The sequence below is a fragment of the Bombina bombina genome, chromosome 5, assembly GCF_027579735.1.
Source record: "Bombina bombina isolate aBomBom1 chromosome 5, aBomBom1.pri, whole genome shotgun sequence".
Lineage (NCBI taxonomy): Eukaryota > Metazoa > Chordata > Amphibia > Anura > Bombinatoridae > Bombina > Bombina bombina.
Window position 1 is genome coordinate 501002139 of NC_069503.1, and position 23671 is coordinate 501025809.

General features: G+C 37.9%; 1 long non-coding RNA gene across 1 annotated transcript in view; it reads left to right on the forward strand.

Moving 5' to 3' along the window:
- The window catches only part of LOC128660515 (uncharacterized), a 48241-nt gene extending 40323 nt beyond the window's left edge, over positions 1 to 7918 (forward strand). Inside the window, exons 2-3 of the long non-coding RNA XR_008402546.1 lie at positions 6249 to 6318; positions 7854 to 7918. This is a non-coding gene — a long non-coding RNA (uncharacterized LOC128660515). The remainder of the gene's footprint in view (positions 1 to 6248; positions 6319 to 7853) is intronic.
- The last annotated feature ends 15753 nt before the right edge of the window (positions 7919 to 23671 follow it).

The window sequence follows — 23671 nt, forward strand, 5'->3', positions numbered from 1 at the left end:
GCTTACCTGATAAATTTATTTCTCTTGTAGTGTAGTCAGTCCACGGCCCGCCCTGTCTTTAAGGCAGACCTAAATTTTAATTAAACTCCAGTCACCACTGCACCCTATGGTTTCTCCTTTCTCGTCTGCTTTGGTCGAATGACTGAATATGACATGTGAGGGGAGGAGCTATATAGCAGCTCTGCTGGGTGATCCTCTTGCAGCTTCCTGTTAGGAAGAGATATATTCCATAAGTAATGGATGACCCGTGGACTGACTACACTACAAGAGAAATAAATTTATCAGGTAAGCATAAATTATGTTTTTTCTCATGTCATCCATATTTCTAGAATCTCTTTGCTCCTAGTTTTCATGGATCCTACTGACATTGTTAAAATATAAGAAATAGGCGCGGTGCAAGACTTTGTGCGTTGTATCATTGGATCAGATCACACCATAACCACCATACACAGGGACTCCGGATGTCTGGTTACTTACTAATAAGTTGCCAGCAAGGGAAAGAGTGCAGCTCCTACACAGCATTAGAATGGGTTTCATTACCTCCTGGCAAGATGACTGTTCCTTTGGAAGGCTAGTTCTGGTATTGACTGTGATGAGACAGGGAAACTGAGATTGTTTGCTCTTCGTTTGTTTCATAGCTGTAGGAATACCAGCACCTTGTATGTCTGAGGTATAGTCTGAATAGTATTAGATTGTGTGTGTACTGGGTCGTACATTTTTCGTTTGTTTTCATGAACTAACAAATGATACACTATACTTCTGCTACAGCGTTTCGCCCCACTTGTACCTATCCTGCAGTATATAAATCTGATCTCATCCAGAAAAGCAGTTCAACCCTGAAATACCGGGCAATTCTCTTCTAAAAAATTTTTTTTTCTTGATATTGAGGTTAATGAGAGAACGTAAAGCTTATATATAGAAATACATATTAAAAATACAAAATCTAGTGAAATATTTCTGCATCAATAGATCACAATTAGTAAGCGTTTTAGGATACAAGATAAAGCATACCTCACATTTTCTAGATAAATATTGCTCAAATATCCCCAGAAAGTGTAAAAGCATTTGAAAATAAGATTGTTCTCCTAATAAAAGATAGTGGCCACTCTTGGACTTCACAGATTAAAATTACAGATTCAGGGGAATATTAGTGGAGGACGGACATCAAGGGCCACGTTTGGACCCCAAATAAGAAATAATTAACTAAGATATCAACAGTTTATAAAAACTTAAAACTCAAACTATAGTATCATAACACTTAGAAGATAGACCTTTCAATATTCTAGCTCAGCTCACCAATGATTAAAGGGACACTGTACCCAAATTTTTTCTTTCATGATTCAGAGTATGACATTTTAAGCAACTTTCTAATTTACTCCTATTATCAAATTTTCTTCTCTTTCTCTTGGTATCTTTATTTTAAATGCAAGAATGTAAGTTTAGATGCCGGCCCATTTTTGGTGAACAACCTGGGTTGTCCTTGCTGATTGGTGGATAAATTCATCCACCAATCAAAAAGTGCTGTCCAGAGTTCTGAACCCCTAAAAAAGCTTAGATGCCTTCTTTTTCAAATTAAAATAGCAAGAAAACGAAGAAAAATTGATAATAGGAGTAAATTAGAAAGTTGCTTAAAATTGCATGCTCTATCTGAATCACGAAAGAGAAAATTTGGGTTCAGTGTCCTTTTAAGCTAGGGTGAGCGTCAATATCAACCACCTAGTATAGAGGTGCCTATCATAATGGTAAACCATATCTCTTTGGAATACTTTAGCATTTATTGCTTTTCATTAGGTGTTGGAAAATCAATCTGCCTTTATCTATCTATCTATCTATCTATCTATCTATCTATCTATCTATCTATCTATCTATCTATCTATCTATCTATCTATCTATCTAATGTGTTTATTTCTTTATTTTCCCCTTTGGGATAAGGCACATAACATCCGGCAGACCCTTATTTCTGAAGTTGGTTCTGATTGATTATTATAAGTATTATTTCTTTTGATTATTTAATATATATAGTGTGTGCGTAATATTGCATAGATGCACAAAACAATGGCTGGTTCCTAGCCTTGGGTCATACTTATAATGCCACATATATAATCTGCTTTATTATTATTAAAATATTATATAGCAGTGGTGTTGTAGAAAGCATGCAGTCACAATATCTTATAAGTTATTAATGTCACCTTTTTATGTGACATTTACAAAAGCCACAAACTTGTGTGTGGTGTCTTATTGAATGCTGGGCTAAAGGTAAAAAGTGGGGAGGATGTGAAAGGGGGTTACACAAAAGTATGTTGGTTTCATTATCAACTTACAAGGAGGAATTTTTAGTACCATAGAAACATTTGTATCTAAAATGTGCACATCAAATTGATGTGTAACTTTCTATGCCCCTCTATAACAGGTCTCGATAAACCCAGGCACCAGTTTGCAACTGGCTCCTTCAATTTTATCCTGGCCATAAATAAGAGCCATAGCCTTCAACAATTTTATTTCTATTAACTGTTGTGACTTTTACTTTTAAAATAAATAAATATCACAGCTGTTAAAACAAATAAATGGAGTGCCTTTCCAGACCTATAGTTGGATGTACTTTGAAAGTGGGGAATAATTTACCCTGACAAATGTCAGTGCAATTTGAATAAGTAGGTTGACATTACGTGTTTTGTAGACCAGTGTGCCACAACACATGATTCGATGCATGTTGATGGTAGTGTTCCTATTTATGTTCGGTTTTCCAGAATGAAAAATCACTTCAGATGCTGGAAGGCTGAGTACTTTTTTTTTCTTTCTTTTTTTTCTGGTTTGATTTCAGTTGTCACTCGAATAGGATGAGGTTATCAGGGATTTAGGACCAGTTCTGGAAAACCGTGGAAGTTATGTTTGCTATAAAATTGTCATTTCCATTTAACCCTTTCCCTACTGGGAATTGCAGAGAAAAACATGCCCAAAGTATCGGAGAATTTGTAGTATTTTTGCTATCACTTAGTTTAAATAGAAATAGCCCCCCCCCCCCCCTATGAAAACAATATGTTTTTAAAGTAGACAACCCAATGTGCTGATGTAGACCAATTTGGTATATTTGATGCCACTTTTTGGTGGCCAAATACGATTGTATAAAAAATTTTTAACTTTTTTTCATAAACTGGGTTTCTTACTGAAATTATTTACACACAAGTTGTGCAGTCATAAGACAAATGGTTGTAAAAAGCTTCTCTTGCATCCAATTGTTCAGAAATAGCAGACATGCATGGCTTTGCCATTGGTGTTTGGCAATTAAAAGCCAGCTAATTGCAGCTGTGCACCACACTTCTGAAATTCCAGACAGTGAAGGGGTTAATATTAGTTTGTAAGGTTAATATTTACTCTAGTAATTACCCCCCCCCCCCCACACACACACACACTTGTTACCACCATCTGGCAAACAGTCTGCCAGTATGCAGTTTAGACTTTTTATTTTTATTTTTTTATTTATGTTGTGTAGAATCCCCCCTGTCACCTTCCTGATTCCTCCCCCCAAAACTGCTCTCTAACCCCCCTCCCACTAACCTGCCAACAACGTCTCCGTAGTGTAGTGAACCCCACCCCTCCTTCCCCCAACTTTCTCTGTGCCGCCATCCGCTTACCTCCTTTCCTCCCACCGATACCACTGGCTCCAAAGGTGGATCATTACAGACAGTGACACAGACAATATTACTCTCTAACGATCGGCAATCTGGCTTCATATTGTTAGGGAGCAGGATCAGTGCTCCCTTAACATATATAGGCAGATGCCTTCTTCCTCCAGCTGCAGTCTCCGCTGTCTAAGCTGACAGTGGGGGCTGCAACATATACTACGTCAGCACAGCACACAGGGCAAAGTACTGGTGATGTAATATCTACATCCATTTGGTGCAAGGGTTTAAAGGACCACTAAATACAGTAGAAATGCATAATGAAAAATGCAATGCAGTAATACTAACTACTAAATTTTGATACCAGTAGTGGATTTTCTTTCCTGACAAATCAGTTTACTTTAATTTCCCTGTCCCCTGTATCATGTGACATCTGTCTGTTAACACATGCATATAAGAGCTGCAAACTTTTGCACATACTTTAATATGAGTGGGGGGTTTCCTGTAAGGCTGTGCACAATCCTATTTACAATTATTTGTTTGATGGACAAAGGCCTAGATTTGCTGAAAGTTCTGACTTTCCTTAATTAGGGGAGCCAATACAGACTTACAGCTGGGGAAAACAGGGCTTACCACTATCATTGTGTTGGTATTAAAGTGTATTGCAAAGTTGTATTACTGCTTAATTAAACATTTTTTGGTACAAGCTCACAGAGTTTACATTTACTTTAAAGTAAAGTAAATCTTCAATTTCTTTTAAGCACTTAAAGGAATGTTGAATGCTTAAAATAGCTTTATTTTGATGATTTTGTACATTGAAAAGTAAACCATTAATCTAAGGATTAAGTTTGGTTTATGTACTTCTTAAACTTTTTATATTTCCAAAATATGTTTGGTTATAGTAGTGATATGTATCAGACGTGCTTTTTTGATTATATGTACGACATGCTTTATATTGTGTTTTCTTTTTGTGTGAGATTTGTTCCTTTTTTGGTAAATGTTTCTCCATCATAAGTCTATTTAAAATGTTACAGCAGCAAGGAAATCAATTGCTGGGGCAGCAACCTTGTCTCCAAGGTTATTTACTGCCTGCAGCGAAATCATTATCACTATTGCATGCTGTAATGTAATGGCAGCACGTTGTTCTGATGACCAATACGTTAATGGAGAACATGGTTTTGAATTTAATAACAGTGTTAAAGACTTTTTCAAGCCCTGATAATGTAGATTTGTTAAAAATCTAGTAGCTAGTTTCAAATCTTACCAGCCAGAGATATTAGGTGCGTCCTTTTGACCACATCTGCTTATCTACTACCTCTTAAAGGACCATAATAGTTAAAAAAAACCCAAAAAAAAAAACCGCTCTAATTAGTTGGAGCATGTCATTTTAATACTATCAACCCTACACTCCTGTGTGTTTAACCCCTGCAGACAGAGTTGTGTAACTAGATCAGCAGCGGTTTCTGCTCAGGACCAGCTGTGCTCCCTTTGTGGAGGTTAAACACAAAGTAGTGTAGGGTAAAACTTTTAAAGTTTTATAATTTATTCCATTTCAAATTAGCTGCAGGTATGTTTCCATTGCTCTTGGCCTAACATCATATAATTATAAGGTAAAAATTAGTAATAAAAAGATGCATAATTCACAAGAACGTATTACATTCAGGAGTCACAGCTTTGACGACCACTGCTTTGTATCTGACTGTTCTCTTCAAACAGTGCTTTGCTCTGGCTGTGCTATGTTAAGGAAAACTTGCACCGTACAGCCAGGGCACAACTCTGTTCGAAGAGAACAGCCTGATGTGGAGCAGTGCTGCAACATAACCACTAACAGTTCTTGCATGTACCATGTTCTTTCGGCAAACGGTGCATTTTCTGCGATGACATCTCAGATCACAACAAGTTCTGCCTTGGGGATGTCGTACATACCTATAATCAATTTGATAGATTTACTCCTAAAACACCTAAATTGTCAGAAACGCACATGAAACAGTGAACGAACCCTTTGGTTACCATAGGCTGACACAGTTGGGAGTTTAAATCACTGCTTCCTAAGGTACTTGAAGCAGTGTTTCTGGGGTTCTGTGTGTTGGCCCCACCAGGAGCTGATTCAGGCCTCTGAAGCCACCATCATTAAGCATTTATACGAGCAGGGGGTGATGGATATTGTAGGATACATGTGCATACTAGAATTCTAATAATGTCACACTCCGTTCAAAGTCTGAGACTGCAAACATACCGGTAAGGTAACTCTTGGTTGTCTAAAACACACACATGATTTGCCCCCTTGATGTTTTTTGTTAGTAATTTTTTTCTACAGTCCTGCATGGGCCATGGGACACTGGTGAATCCATCTCAAGTGAGGGAGATTTATAAAAAGTTCTAATAATTAAAGCGGGCTCTGGATTATCTTTTGATTTTTTTTGTATGGGAATATGAGTATACATTGTAGGAATTAGGGTGACCCGACTGGAAATGTTTTATTACATGTGTCTTTATTGCTCAATGATAACTAACTTTGATTTTTTTTTTCTTTTTCTTCCATCTTCCTCTTTCTCTTGGATTGATTCCTGCCTATGTCTTCTCCAACTTACGAAACATCTGTATGCTGGAAACGCGTTACTTACAAAGTAGCTGTAAGTATTTCTTTTTTCTCATGAAGAAAATATTTAATTACAAAACCAGTGCATTAAATTAGCAGGTATCATTTAAATAAAGATCTATATATATATATATATATATATAATATATAATATATATATATATATATATATATATATATATATATATATATACACATGCATATATATATATATATATATATATATATATATATATATATATATATATATATATATATATATATACACATGCATACCTTCTAACTAGAAGTTTATTGTATATGTTTTGTGTGATGCACTATTGTTTGTTTATAAAAAAAAAGTAAAGTAGAAAACCTTTATAGTCCTTCTGTTGTATGCTCATAAAAAAAGATTGCGTAATATGATGGACAGTATTAAAGATAAAAATTAAAAACAATAAATCATTTTCAAGGTACTTTAAACGGATGTTAAACCCCCCAAAAAAGCTTTAATGATTCAAACAGAGCATACAATTTTTAATAATACAATTTACTTCTATTATCAAATTTGCTTCATTCATTTGGTATCATTTGTTAAAGGAGCGGGACTGGGAACTAGCTGAAAACACAGGGTGAGCCAATGACAAAATGCAGATACATGTGAGGCACCAATTACCAACTAACTCCCTGTAAGTGAGTGCATTTCTGTTTCTGAACCTACTTGGGTATGCTTTCCAACAAAAGACACCAAGAGAAATGAAACATTTTAGAAGTAAATTAGAAAGTTGTTTAGAGTTCCATCAGGATCATGAAACAATTTTGTGATGCTTTAACGAATATACAGTAACAAAAATATGAGCATTTAATTTTAAGTGACTGGGGAAAAATTACCTAGGAGTTTTTTCATGTTTTTCTAAATTATAGTTTTCTGAAAGGTTTTGAAGCTTGCCAGGTATATCATTTTCCAGTTTAAGAGCAAAAAACAACTACATTGGTACAAATTTAAATCTCTGCAAATTGAAGCTTTTTTTTTAATTGGTACATTTGCTCCGATGCAGATTGTCTACCCTTTTTAGTGCATGTCGCTGAATTAGTGATTTGCACAATGTTTACTAGTTTAATAGTCTTAATAGCTTAAACTAATTATTATTATAAGTAAAGTAATAAATAGTGAAATAATTCTATGGATGGCTATAAAAACATCTTTTAGTGACCTCATGCTGCCCATGAGCTGACATTTAACAGAAATTCCCTACTTTTAACTTGCATTTTTACACCTTACTGAATTATATTGGTATGGTTTTAACTGTTCTGTTTTATTTTGCCATAATATTTTCTTAGGGCTAAAACATTCTGGCAGAATTTTTTTTTAATGAAAAGTAATATGTCCAGCAGGTGACCCCATACAGGAAAGGGACAGGGCGGAATTAGATGCTTTAGCAGTTTGCTTTATATGATCAGTATATCAGTACTGAACAGGAAGTCACAAGATTATGGAAAAATGCATTTAGTGAAAGTATAAAATGTGGTCTGTCTAGATTCTTTGTGAAGTGGAATAAGTTGTGGGGAAAACGCTTGGCTTAAAAGAGTGAATTGATGCCAGGGTTTGTGCTTTTTTTCACATGAATGACGACTAGTTTATGTATCCATTGTAGCAACAGAAGAACCTTGAAGGCTATGTGGGGTTTGCCAATCTCCCAAACCAGGTGTACAGGAAATCGTGTGAAGAGGGATTTGAGTTTACACTAATGGTGTAGTTGGTAAGTGTGTGTTTTTATATTCCTTAATAAACTGATCTATTTGTGTGATGTTGGATAGCCCTAGTAATCTGTTTTTTCAATTCCAGGCCTCCCTCACAGGCCGGATTTTCAGGATTATCTTGGCTAAAGAGCAGGTTAATAACCATGGTTACTGGCCATCTGATTATTTCACCTGGGCTCTAGTTTAGATATCCTGAAAATCTGGGACAGTAAGGTTTCCTAGGACTAGGATTAAAAAGAAGAAACAAATCCCTGGTCTAGGAATATACTCTTTTATGAAGTGCTCAGTTATAATAATCTCTGTGTTTGACTGACATGAAATGCATCAGATTTTCAGATGTTGCTGCTTGTTCATTTTGCAATGGATTTTGTGATAGTTACATAGTAATAATTGTTGAAGAAGTACATCAAACTGTCAACAAAGGACATAACATTTTTTCTTTATGTGATGTGTTTAATATACTGTACTGTAAAAGTATTTGCTCTCAAAATGGTAATATAGGAGTTGTTTTTACTACTGCTTTTGAATAGTATCTGCTGATACTCCAGCATTGCTGGGCCTTAAATTTCTGAGGTGGCAGGTGTCTTTTTTTTTATGGATTGTGACAGGAAATTAGTTCTCAAGTGCAACGCAGGGTCCTAGGCTAGGAACATATGAGCTCTTTATTACTAGTGTAAAAACATGTTTTATATATATCTTGTCCGTCTGTCTATCCAGTGTTCTCCCCAGCGGGTGCACCACACAACTGATTTTACTGACCACTCGACTAAAATTAGCTAGTTTTAAAAATGTAAACATTTTTTGGCACAAATTATCATTAAATACATTTTGTTAAAATATGCAATTAATCTGTGCTTTGGATAACAGAAAATGATATAATATTAGAAAATATTAAGTATACACAATTAGAGTGCGCTAAACAGCTCTACCTATATTTTAATAACACTATATTGGATATCAGAGAAATTATAATATAAATGTCATTTATCAAAACACGTATATATAGTAAAAACAAATACAATATATCTATACACTATTAACTATTAAATTTTATTACACAAAAAACACTTATATATAAGGTGCACCTTATTTCATATATACTACAATCAAAATTAGTTTAAAATTCATATAAATTGATATTTTTAAAAACACATGAATTGATAAAAGCTATCACGATCCTAAGATATCTCTCCAATACTATTTAGTCAGTATTTTGTTTACTAGATTTGTTGCCAGAAATTTATTGCTGAGAAACTTATGTATCAAAAATGGATTGTCAGTAAAACGTGTCCTTAGTTCCAATGTATCGTTTGGACTAATAAATAACTTTTCAGTGAAGACAACACCATAGGAGATAAACTTTTAAAGTTGTCAGTTCCTTATTGTGAGGTATCCCTTTTTTTTATGATAGTTACTATGGTATTCAGGGTCAATTATTTGGTAGCGATATATCCTCTATTAGCATTTATATGAAAAAAGTTTTTTGGTCTTTTAAATCCAAATTGAAAGTTTTAACAACACTCACCGGAATTCGAAAGGCTTACGATAATGTTACCTTTCCCCGGATCAGCTTTTTCCTTGCGGTGCTGTGTGGCGTTTCTGGGTCAGCCGTTACTTTTGCCTTGGCGTGTATACCTCACGTGACCTCTTAGCCGCACCAATAGCTTTACCAGGTTGCCGGTGTTAGTGATTTCAAAAAACTTTCGTACAGTTCTTTTCTCACAGTGCTACCAGGAGCACAAAATATTTGTTATTGAGGTGTCCGCTTATTCTTACTGTAGAATTCCGTCTCCCACAGAAGATGCTGTCCACAGGATGTGAGCAAGAGAAAAGTTCCGTTACCGAAGCTGGCCAGCCCAACGGATCTTATCCAATACCATCTACGCGTTTCAGCAGGAGTGCCTTTGTCAAGATAAGCTGCATCCTGTCAGGGAGTCTTTTATGCCGGAATTCTTCAAGGGAAAGTTTTTTCACTCTCTTAAAGGGACCTCTCATTTCTTTAAGTTTCTCACTTTAGTTATCCTCGGTGTTATAATAAATACATCTTTTTGGAGGAGATATCTGATAATGGAATATCAGTTCTAATACATATATACAAATATAAGAAATTCATCAAAACTATTTTTGGTTTATCTGTTAAGGCCTCACCAATATAGGGGTCTCTTTGAAGTAAGTCAAAGAGACCCCTATATTGGTGAGGCCTTAACAGATAAACCAAAAATAGTTTTTAAAAAAAACAAGAAACTTGAAGAACATTCTGGCACCTAGCACTTTTAAACCAATTAAAGCAAATCCCTCAGATGTAGACTTAAAAAGACAGAAAAATAGAAGGATTTTTTCCATGCTTATCTTGTAAAGCATGCAAATACAGTAACAAAAAAACAAGTGTAAAATCAACTGTTACTCAAAAAGATTTTAAAATCAGAGATATAATAAAATGTTCTGATAAAAACGTAGTATATTTAATTGAATGTCCTTGTCATAAGCAGTACTTGGGGGAAACCTCACGTATGTTGAGGGATAGAATTAGAGAGCACATCCTAAATATTGAACATGGATATGAGAAACATCTGCTCTCTAAACATTTTAAAGAAAAACATAATCAGAATCCAAAAGGTTTAAAAATACTGGGGGCATAAAGAAAATTAAACCAGACTGGCGTGGGGGAGATATAAATAAAAAACTTTTAAGAACAGAAGCTGAATTAATTTTTAATTTTAAAACCCTGACCCCCCTAGGCCTTAATGCAGAGTTAGATCTTAATCCTTTTTTGTAAGTTTTAGTCCCTTTAGGAACTCCCCCCTTTTTTATGATCCCCTTTTTTGATTTATCTAGACTATATGTATTTAATTAAAGATATTTTAAAAAAGTTTTATTTTAGTTATTTATTTATTATAATGGGAATCTCCTCACCGGGAGTATTCCATGGTGTGGAAAGTTCCAATATCCTGCCCTCAATGTTTCATGCAGAACCAAATAGATGGTCAAGGGTAACCAATGAAAGAAAATATTAACCCATTTTTATTATTATTTTTTAATATGTACACTTTTTTATATGTACATTTTTATTGTAAATTCATGGTTGTATTTTAAGAAATTTCATCATCTAGTCTTTTAAATTATATTAATAACCATACCATAACATCAATGGGAACTGCAAATATCAATATGCTTTAAAATTATATACTTTCATTTTTTGATGAATTTCTTATATTTGTATATATGTATTAGAACTGATATTCCATTATCATGATATCTCCCTCCAAAAAGATGTATTTATTATAAACACCGAGGATAAACTAAAGTGAGAAACTTAAAGAAATGAGAGGTCCCTTTAAGAGAGTGAAAAAACTTTCCCTTGAAGAATTCCGGCATAAAAGACTCCCTGACAGGATGCAGCTTATCTTGACAAAGGCACTCCTGCTGAAACGCCTAGATGGTATTGGATAAGATCCGTTGGGCTGGCCAGCTTCGGTAACGGAACTTTTCTCTTGCTCACTCTGTGGACAGCATCTTCTGTGGGAGACGGAATTCTACAGTAAGAATAAGCGGACACCTCAATAACAAATATTTTGTGCTCCTGGTAGCACTGTGAGAAAAGAACTGTACGAAAGTTTTTTGAAATCACTAACACCGGCAACCTGGTAAAGCTATTGGTGCGGCTAAGAGGTCACGTGAAGGTATACACGCCAAGGCAAAAGTAACGGCTGACCCAGAAACGCCACACAGCACCGCAAGGAAAAAGCTGATCCGGGGAAAGGTAACATATCGTAAGCCTTTCGATTCCGGTGAGTGTTGTTAAAACTTTCAATTTGGATTTAAAAGACCAAAAAACTTTTTTCATATAATGCTAATAGAGGATATATCGCTACCAAATAATTGACCCTGAATACCATAGTAACTATCATAAAAAAAGGGATACCTCACAATAAGGAACTGACAACTTTAAAAGTTTATCTCCTATGGTGTTGTCTTCACTGAAAAGTTATTTATTAGTCCAAACGATACATTGGAACTAAGGACACGTTTTACTGACAATCCATTTTTGATACATAAGTTTCTCAGCAATAAATTTCTGGCAACAAATCTAGTACAACAAAATACTGACTAAATAGTATTGGAGAGATATCTTAGGATCGTGATAGCTTTTATCAATTCATGTGTTTTTAAAAATATCAATTTATATGAATTTTTAAACTAATTTTGATTGTAGTATATATGAAATAAGGTGCACCTTATATATAAGTGTTTTTTGTGTAATAAAATTTAATAGTTAATAGTGTATAGATATATTGTATTTGTTTTTACTATATATAGTGTTTGATAAATGACATTATTTATATTATAATTTCTCTGATATCCAATATAGTGTTATTAAAATATAGGTAGAGCTGTTTAGCGCACTCTAATTGTGTATACTTATTACTTTTTGTGTGGGTACTGGGAAACCACACTTTGTAGAGTTGCTTTTATCTACCACTAAAGGGTTTAACCTTTTTTTGCATATTAGAAAATATTACACTGCCCCCACCCAGCTACTTCATAATGCCACCTGGCTGCACAAATGTTCTGTGGAGAACACTGCTATCTATCTATATACACAAACAAACACTGACCTTACTATACCCTTTCTGTTTTTTTGTACAAATTACATAACGACTCCTTAGCCTTGATCCAGTGCCTTTATAATAGAATATTTTAAGTTTTCGGCTTGTTTAGTCCCTCAAGATTTTGTGGTTTTCCTCATCCCCCACATAAATTGAGGCAATAAACTCAGTTAAACCAGATTTGAAGAACACATTGTTTTAGGAGTCAGGGAATATATATATATATATATATATATATATTTATATATATATATATATATATATATATATATATATATATATATATATATATATATATATATATATATATATATATATATTTATTTTAATATTATAACCTAATATATATTTATAAGTGGAATTTAATGAGCTATGGCTTTCTGTAGGGTTTGTCTAGCCCTGAATTAAAGACACAGATGAGTTATTACCTCTTAATATCAGAAACATGCAGATAAATTATTTCACCCTTCCTGCCAAAAGCAGAGAGCCGTGATTTATCTTGTGGTGCAGTTAATGACTTGGCAGAAGTGAATTGGACTTCCTTGCAATTTGTACATACAGATGCTAGAAAGATGGGTTAAGGACTTTATTCTCTCCCTAAGTTTTCAAAGCAGATTGTTTCTAGATAATTTCAGCATATCAATAAGTTTTAAAGTAGCAGCAAATTTAGATAATAACAAAAAAAAAATACCGTAATTAAAAATAGAGCATTGGGAGACGCAATCTGTCCCACAAAATGTGTCATCTCTCCAAAACCCTGCCTCTTTGGTCCCAACTCTGCTTTCCAAACTTCCAAGCCTGTTAAATATTATTTGTTGATGTATTGCGGCTGGTCAGCTTGCTGCAAAGCCATTTCACATTTTAAAAATATCTACTAATTACAGAAAAAATTAACACTGAAACTGGTGTTTAAATTCAACGATACAAACTCAATTCATAGCTATTTATTTTATTTATTTATCAAACCAAACACTTTTATAAAATATATTTAGTTTGCAGAAATACTTTTTAACCGTGTAAAAAAGCCACCACAGAGTGCCAAACATGTCATTTTCATAAGGTGGTGAGAACCCATGAGTTAAATGTCATGAGTAATGGCCCATGGACTCTCAACACAATAAATTAATGCATCAGGTAAGCGTAACATTTTTTCCCCACACCCCCTCATTGAATTGTGAGCTTTGACAGTGATGCTTCCCAAACTCTCATAAAATTGTTCCAAAACCATACTGTCAGTTTATTATTTTTGCTCAACTGATAGGCACCTGAACATGCTACCCTTATTAGACACATTCTCTCCCATGTCAAATGGGGGGGGGGTCACTTGCCCCCTTTTTAATGCCTTTATGGGGCTGCTGGAGTTTAAGAGCCCAGAGATCCCTAATTATCAGCGAGAGTGGTTTCCATTTTAGTAACAGTCACTTGCTACTTAAATGGACATGAGACCCCTCATTTAAAAAAAAATTAATATGGTTATCTTTTTTTTTTTTTTTTTTTATTGAGGTTATTCTATGTGTGTTGTATGCTGTCTTTAAGGGATAGACACTAACTCTCATATACAGGAACTATATGAAGTAGTTGATGGTCATTTCTCCAACATAGGTGTGTCCGGTCCACGGCGTCATCCTTACTTGTGGGATATTCTCTTCCCCAACAGGAAATGGCAAAGAGCCCAGCAAAGCTGGTCACATGATCCCTCCTAGGCTCCGCCTACTCCAGTCATTCTCTTTGCCGTTGTACAGGCAACATCTCCACGGAGATGGCTTAGAGTTTTTTAGTGTTTAACTGTAGTTTTTATTATTCAATCAAGAGTTTGTTATTTTGAAATAGTGCTGGTATGTACTATTTACTCAGAAACAGAAAAGAGATGAAGATTTCTGTTTGTATGAGGAAAATGATTTTAGCAACCGTCACTAAAATCCATGGCTGTTCCACACAGGACTGTTGAGAGCAATTAACTTCAGTTGGGGGAACAGTGAGCAGTCTCTTGCTGCTTGAGGTATGACACATTCTAACAAGACGATGTAATGCTGGAAGCTGTCATTTTCCCTATGGGATCCGGTAAGCCATGTTTATTACGATCGTAAATAAGGGCTTCACAAGGGCTTATTAAGACTGTAGACTTTTTCTGGGCTAAATCGATTCATTATTAACACATATTTAGCCTTGAGGAATCATTTTATTTGGGTATTTTGATATAATAATATCGGCAGGCACTGTTTTAGACACCTTATTCTTTAGGGGCTTTCTCAAAGCATAGGCAGAGCCTCATTTTCGCGCCGGTGTTGCGCACTTGTTTTTGAGAGGCATGGCATGCTGTCGCATGTGAGAGGAGCTCTGATACTTAGAAAAGACTTTCTGAAGGCGTCATTTGGTATCGTATTCCCCTTTGGGCTTGGTTGGGTCTCAGCAAAGCAGATACCAGGGACTGTAAAGGGGTTAAAGTTCAAAACGGCTCGGTTCCGTTATTTTAAGGTTAAAGCTTCCAAATTTGGTGTGCAATACTTTTAAGGCTTTAAGACCACTGTGGTGAAAATTTGGTGAATTTTGAACAATTCCTTCATGTTTTTTCGCAATTGCAGTAATAAAGTGTGTTCAGTTTAAAATTAAAGTGACAGTAACGGTTTTATTTTAAAACGTTTTTTGTACTTTGTTATCAAGTTTATGCCTGTTTAACATGTCTGAACTACCAGATAGACTGTGTTCTGAATGTGGGGAAGCCAGAATTCCTATTCATTTAAATAAATGTGATTTATGTGACAATGACAATGATGCCCAAGATGATTCCTCAAGTGAGGGGAGTAAGCATGGTACTGCATCATTCCCTCCTTCGTCTACACGAGTCTTGCCCACTCAGGAGGCCCCTAGTACATCTAGCGCGCCAATACTCCTTTCTATGCAACAATTAACGGCTGTAATGGATAATTCTGTCAAAAACATTTTAGCCAAAATGAACACTTATCAGCGTAAGCGCGACTGCTCTGTTTTAGATACTGAAGAGCATGACGACGCTGATAATAATGTTTCTGAAGGGGCCCCTAACCCAGTCTGATGGGGCCAGGGAGGGTTTTGTCTGAGGGAGAAATTACTGATTCAGGGAACATTTCTCAACAAGCTGAACCTGATGTGATTACATTTAAATTTAAGTTGGAACATCTCCGCATTCTGCTTAAGGAGGTATTATCCACTCTGGATGATTGTGACAAGTTGGTCATCCCAGAGAAACTTTGTAAAATGGACAAGTTCCTAGAGGTGCCGGGGCTCCCAGAAGCTTTTCCTATACCCAAGCGGGTGGCGGACATTGTTAATAAAGAATGGGAAAGGCCCGGTATTCCTTTCGTCCCTCCCCCCATATTTAAAAAATTGTTTCCTATGGTCGACCCCAGAAAGGACTTATGGCAGACAGTCCCCAAGGTCGAGGGAGCGGTTTCCACTTTAAACAAACGCACCACTATACCCATAGAGGATAGTTGTGCTTTCAAAGATCCTATGGATAAAAATTAGAAGGTTTGCTTAAAAAGATGTTTGTTCAGCAGGGTTACCTTCTACAACCAATTTCATGCGTTGTCCCTGTCGCTACAGCCGCATGTTTCTGGTTCGATGAGCTGATAAAGGCGGGGTCGATAGTGATTCTCCTCCTTATGAGGAGATTATGGACAGGATCAATGCTCTCAAATTGGCTAATTCTTTTACCCTAGACGCCACTTTGCAATTGGCTAGGTTAGCGGCTAAGAATTCTGGGTTTGCTATTGTGGCGCGCAGAGCGCTTTGGTTGAAATCTTGGTCGGCTGATGCGTCTTCCAAGAACAAGCTACTTAACATCCTTTCAAGGGGAAAACGCTGTTTGGCCCTGACTTGAAAGAGATTATCTCTGATATCACTGGGGGGTAAGGGCCACGCCCTTCCTCAGGATCGGCCTTTCAAGGCAAAAAATAAACCTAATTTTCGTCCCTTTCGTAGAAACGGACCAGCCCAAAGTGCTACGTCCTCTAAGCAAGAGGGTAATACTTCTCAAGCCAAGCCAGCTTGGAGACCAATGCAAGGCTGGAACAAGGGAAAGCAGGCCAAGAAACCTGCCACTGCTACCAAGACAGCATGAAATGTTGGCCCCCGATCCGGGACCGGATCTGGTGGGGGGCAGACTCTCTCTCTTCGCTCAGGCTTGGGCAAGAGATGTTCTGGATCCTTGGGCGCTAGAAATAGTCTCCCAAGGTTATCTTCTGGAATTCAAGGGGCTTCCCCCAAGGGGGAGGTTCCACAGGTCTCAGTTGTCTTCAGACCACATAAAAAGACAGGCATTCTTACATTGTGTAGAAGACCTGTTAAAAATGGGAGTGATTCATCCTGTTCCATTAAGAGAACAAGGGATGGGGTTCTACTCCAATCTGTTCATAGTTCCCAAAAAAGAGGGAACGTTCAGACCAATCTTAGATCTCAAGATCTTAAACAAGTTTCTCAAGGTTCCATCGTTCAAGATGGAAACCATTCGAACTATTCTTCCTTCCATCCAGGAAGGTCAATTCATGACCACGGTGGATTTAAAGGATGCGTATCTACATATTCCTATCCACAAGGAACATCATCGGTTCCTAAGGTTCGCATTCCTGGACAAGCATTACCAGTTTGTGGCGCTTCCTTTCGGATTAGCCACTGCTCCAAGGATTTTCACAAAGGTACTAGGGTCCCTTCTAGCTGTGCTAAGACCAAGGGGCATTGCTGTAGTACCTTACTTGGACGACATTCTGATTCAAGCGTCGTCCCTTCCTCAAGCAAAGGCTCACACGGACATAGTCCTGGCCTTTCTCAGATCTCACGGATGGAAAGTGAACGTGGAAAAGAGTTCTCTATCTCCGTCAACAAGGGTTCCCTTCTTGGGAACAATAATAGACTCCTTAGAAATGAGGATATTTCTGACAGAGGCCAGAAAAACAAAGCTTCTAGACTCTTGTCGGATACTTCATTCCGTTCCTCTTCCTTCCATAGCTCAGTGCATGGAAGTGATCGGGTTGATGGTAGCGGCAATGGACATAGTTTCCTTTTGCGCGCATTCATCTAAGACCATTACAACTGTGCATGCTCAGTCAGTGGAATGGGGATTATACAGACTTGTCTCCGAAGATACAAGAAAATCAGAGGACCAGAGACTCACTCCGTTGGTGGCTGTCCCTGGACAACCTGTCACAAGGGATGACATTCCGCAGACCAGAGTGGGTCATTGTCACGACCGACGCCAGTCTGATGGGCTGGGGCGCGGTCTGGGGATCCCTGAAAGCTCAGGGTCTTTGGTCTCGGGAAGAATCTCTTCTACCGATAAATATTCTGGAACTGAGAGCGATATTCAATGCTCTCAAGGCTTGGCCTCAGCTAGCGAGGGCCAAGTTCATACGGTTTCAATCAGACAACATGACAACTGTTGCGTACATCAACCATCAGGGGGGAACAAGGAGTTCCCTAGCGATGGAAGAAGTGACCAAAATCATTCAATGGGCGGAGTCTCACTCCTGCCACCTGTCCGCTATCCACATCCCAGGAGTGGAAAATTGGGAAGCGGATTTTCTGAGTCGTCAGACATTGCATCCGGGGGAGTGGGAACTCCATCCGGAAATCTTTGCCCAAGTCACTCAGCTGTGGGGCATTCCAGACATGGATCTGATGGCCTCTCGTCAGAACTTCAAAGTTCCTTGCTACGGGTCCAGATCCAGGGATCCCAAGGCGGCTCTAGTGGATGCACTAGTAGCACCTTGGACCTTCAAACTAGCTTATGTGTTCCCGCCGTTTCCTCTCATCCCCAGGCTGGTAGCCAGGATCAATCAGGAGAGGGCGTCGGTGATCAGGCTCTGGTTAGAATTAAGCCTGTTTACAAACCTTTGACTCCTCCTTGGAGTCTCAATTTAGTTCTTTCAGTTCTTCAGGGGGTTCCGTTTGAACCCTTACATTCCGTTGATATTAAGTTATTATCTTGGAAAGTTTTGTTTTTAGTTGCAATTTCTTCTGCTAGAAGAGTTTCAGAATTATCTGCTCTGCAGTGTTCTCCTCCTTATCTGGTGTTCCATGCAGATAAGGTGGTTTTACGTACTAAACCTGGGTTTCTTCCAAAAGTTGTTTCTAACAAAAACATTAACCAGGAGATTATCGTACCTTCTCTGTGTCCGAAACCAGTTTCAAAGAAGGAACGTTTGTTGCACAATTTGGATGTTGTTCGCGCTCTAAAATTCTATTTAGATGCTACAAAGGATTTTAGACAAACATCTTCCTTGTTTGTTGTTTATTCCGGTAAAAGGAGAGGTCAAAAAGCAACTTCTACCTCTCTCTCTTTTTGGATTAAAAGCATCATCAGATTGGCTTACGAGACTGCCGGACGGCAGCCTCCTGAAAGAATCACAGCTCATTCCACTAGGGCTGTGGCTTCCACATGGGCCTTCAAGAACGAGGCTTCTGTTGATCAGATATGTAGGGCAGCGACTTGGTCTTCACTGCACACTTTTACCAAATTTTACAAGTTTGATACTTTTGCTTCTTCTGAGGCTATTTTTGGGAGGTTTTGCAAGCCGTGGTGCCTTCCATTTAGGTGACCTGATTTGCTCCCTCCCTTCATCCGTGTCCTAAAGCTTTGGTATTGGTTCCCACAAGTAAGGATGACGCCGTGGACCGGACACACCTATGTTGGAGAAAACAGAATTTATGTTTACCTGATAAATTACTTTCTCCAACGGTGTGTCCGGTCCACGGCCCGCCCTGGTTTTTTTAATCAGGTCTGATAATTTATTTTCTTTAACTACAGTCACCACGGTACCATATGGTTTCTCCTATGCAAATATTCCTCCTGTCCGTCGGTCGAATGACTGGGGTAGGCGGAGCCTAGGAGGGATCATGTGACCAGCTTTGCTGGGCTCTTTGCCATTTCCTGTTGGGGAAGAGAATATCCCACAAGTAAGGATGACGCCGTGGACCGGACACACCGTTGGAGAAAGTAATTTATCAGGTAAACATAAATTCTGTTTTTTATGGCAGTCACCTCTTAATGACATTGGTAATAGACCCTAAATTTAGAGGAGCTCCGCTCTTTCTAAAATGAGTTCTAACCAGTGATGTGCAGTCACTAGAGGCAGGTGAGGCAGTGATTCACCTCTCATATGGGCAAAAATATATTTTTTTTATTGGCTTTAAAAAAAAAATTGTAATTTTTTTTTCCCAGCATTTTTTTTTCCCAGCATTTTTTTTTCTCACAGCTATATGTTGTGCAATGAAGAGGCACAAGCAGGTCTGCCCACCATTACACAACATGCTGCGCCATCTACTGGATGCAAGTGGTTAAGATCATTGCATGGCCCATTAACTGCTTATTTGAGGCAGTCCTATTTGGGCTGAACCAATCCAGCGAGAGGCATTAGTAAGTGCAACATGGGGTTGGGGCTGGATGTTAAATCATATAAAACAAAACAAAAACGGGAAAAAAAACAACTTTCATATATTTGTTGCTGTCCTGTGAAGCTGCCAGCTTTGCTAAAGTGAAAAAGAGAGTTCTGTTCTTCCCCTCTAAGTGCAGTGGAATGTGCCACTGTCACTTCCTGAATCCTTCCAGAGCAGGAGAGAGGCACAGAGAGCAGTGTTTCACCAACATCTTATTAAAGTAAGATTTTACTGATAGGGATTCTGTTAGTGAAAATGATAATTTAATGAATGTGGTTTAGTGTTTGTTTACTCTTTTACAGCAGGGTCGTTTTTTGTATTTTGTTTACTCAAACTTTACACCCACAAACTTAGCAGCTTGCCTCTGTACTTCACACTAAATTATAGACTAATTTTCTGAACTCTCTGTAGCTCTGCTGTTTTATTACTTTAAAATGCAGTGGTCCCCCCCCCTTGTGTGTGTGTGTGTGTGTGTGTGTCTCTCTCTCTCTATCTATCCATCTCTCTCCTTATGTGTTGTTCTCCCCCATGGTCTCTTTCTCTCTCTGTCTCTCTTCCTCCCCCCTCTGACTCTCATCCCTTATGTAATGAAAGAATCTATAAGCATAATTTGCAGCATTAAAGTAAAAAGTATGTTTTAAACATATTTTAATGGGCATGGATTTCTAGATCTCATAATCAGAGCAAGCATTGTGTTATCTGGCAAGAGTTTCTGTTACAATCCTTTAAACTAAAATCAGTTGTTTACTAAGTTGACCAGTTTTCCAAGACACCATTTAAAGGGACATGAAACCCATATGAAACCCATATGCAAATTTAAATAACTTTCCAATTTACATCTAATATCTAATTTTCTTCATTATTTTGATGTCCTTTGTTGAAAATCATATCTAAATATGCTCAGTAGCTGCTGATTGGTGGCTGCACATAGATACCTCATGTGATTGGCTCACCCATGTGCATTGCTATTTCTTCAACAAAGGATATCTAAAGAATGAAGGCATATCCTGCCTCACCAGCCTCTGACGTCACTGCACGTCACTGGTTCTAACTCTTATAAAAGACCTCCATAATGTCTACTTAGGGAAGGTGATCACCTTAACATGGCGACTACCTGCAAACGAAAAGTGTATCGGACTCCTCAATAATTAGAATTTTGTCTTTAAAAAATGAGTTCTCATTCCCCTCTAATTAAATCATATAGGGTTGGAGATAGTGGGTTTGTTAAGAGTCCTAAGCTAGAACAGCACCTAAGTTTTGCTGGTGCTTTCAGTAGAGGGACATGTTGCAGGGCAGGGTAGACATCCCTCTTTCAAATGAGGGTTTTACATGTGGTGGGAGTTGAGCGATGGGCTCTGAAACATGGTCACCCCTTTCGCATCACTAATGTGGTAAAGAACATCAGCTCCAGATCTTTTCGGTTTTATGCCAGATGTAAAACCCATCCGAGGCCCTTAAATGAAGCCTGTGACCTGCTAGTGAGATGGATGGTCAAGTCATTGTTTACAGTTTAAGCATATTGCAACAATAACAGTGTGCCAGCATTCACATTTAAGAGCTAAATCTTACTTGAGCTTGTGAAACAAAATTAATTTTGGAATAGGGGGGAACTTCCGGGCAGCGGCCATGACAGGCTGCAAATTCATCAGCTCCTATAACTCTCTGCACAAAAACGAGTAAAATTCCTTTTCTATCACTCCTTTACATACATCCTTTGGACTTTGGATATAAAGGAATGTGAGTCTGTCCACACCATATCATTATCTTTGGTGTAGAGACAATACCCAGCGTGCCGGAAGGATTTAAGGATTGCGGCCTACCATCTCATTAACCCCCCGGCGGGACATAAGTTTGTCTCCGTCGTTAAGAAGCAGTGAATTCCGCAAAACACTGCAAACTTTCTCCGCTCCAAGGCACAACATATTTACAGGACACTATTGCTTGTTATACCCTCGCTCACTGTGTTCTCTTATATACCCGTTATGATGATCTCCTCAAGCTTCCTGGGAGAGTTGCGCAGCTTGCTGCAAAACCATCACGCCGCTCTAGAAAATGAGCTTGTTATGGCTCTGGGTCTCGACAGTGCTAATTTACCCTGCATCTTACCCTACCGGCAGCTTGCAAGAAAGAAAGGGGGGAGGCTGACGCTTTGGGGCCCCGGCGTTTAGCCCCTTCCTCTAACACACCATCTGAGAGCAGACAGTCTGGATCCATGAGAGCAGCACCGCAGATTGCTTCAAAGCTGGGTGTAACGATAACTACCGCTTCACAGAACCCTACCAACAAGCCTCAAGTATGTGTAAGTGCTTTAATAGGTTTACAACTTGAAAGATTGCAGGTGCGAGGAAACATAGAAAGCAACAGGCAAATGCCTTCAGCACAAAAGCAAGACTGCTCCGATGTAATTCCTCTGCTGCGGGCTACGTGCCCTCCTCTAGCTGTGATAAATCTGCATATGCTCCTTCATAATGGAAATCACTGCTTGTCAACGAGGATATGGCCACATATACACTATCTTGTTGTCTGGGACCCAGGAGTCTTGCCTCCCTTTCATGCTCGAGAGGGGACTTGAGAGCCGATTGATATGGCAGTTGCCCGATAAGGGAACATTAAGGTACACTGCACTGAATTTGTGGCCAGGAGCGAGATAACTTTGTAGCCCATTACTATCACAGACATTGTCTCCTTGCTTATATTTTTTATATGACTTAACATAGACTGGTGCTGAACTTTGGTGCAGACTCAAGGTGAACATAACTTGTGATTCTGTTGTTGCATAATATTCTTTGTGTTCAAACATTGTGCATGTCTTTGAATTTTACTCTGAGGCTACAACCCCCTTTATATTGCACTGTAAAACAAAATTCTTTCAATGCAGGCTGGTCCTGTAAACATATCCCTTAATTACTTTTATTTTGAGTCATGTGGATGTTCACACTTTTAATACCCTGGCCAGGTTTGAAGGTTGAATATCCGTAGGAGGGAGTACTATATTATACTGCTTATGTTTAGTATCAGTATTTCCATTTAGAACCCCAACATAACTTAAACACTGTTGCATATCACTCAGCCACACTGACCTCTACAGTTTCAATATAACCCTTTTTCTTTCATATGTAATTGGGGGGCCCCTCAGACTAGTAGTTGCATCATCTGATAACTGGATTTAAATCAATGTCACTTGCCAATTGTTTCACAAGAATATGCTCCATCTTCTTTATGTTTAATTGTTTCACAATAATATGCGCCATCTTCTTTATGTTTAATTGTTTCACAAGAATATGTGCCATCTTCTTTATGTTTAATTGTTTCACAAGAATGTGCACCATTTTTTTTTTTTTTTTTTTTCACACAACGCCTTAGTATAGCATAATATGGTGAAGAGGTAATGTTAGGCAGCTCATCCTTCTGGCACTACCACTTAGATATTCAGTTCTAATAATTTTGTGGTACAAGAAAAGACGCATTGATCTGGAGCAGGGATTTATAATTGACTATTAAGAAATCCTAGCATAGCACATAGTCCTTGCAGCCTGTTTGTTTCCAGTTAATCCCCCCTCCTCTACTCATACATTAACAGGGACCTCTAGAGCCATGCTTAAGTTTTATGATTACAGTAAGCATTCTCTTACCTTTAGCATTACTCCTTTCATTTTCCTTTCTTTTTTTTCTCTTTTTTTTCATGTATATATCAA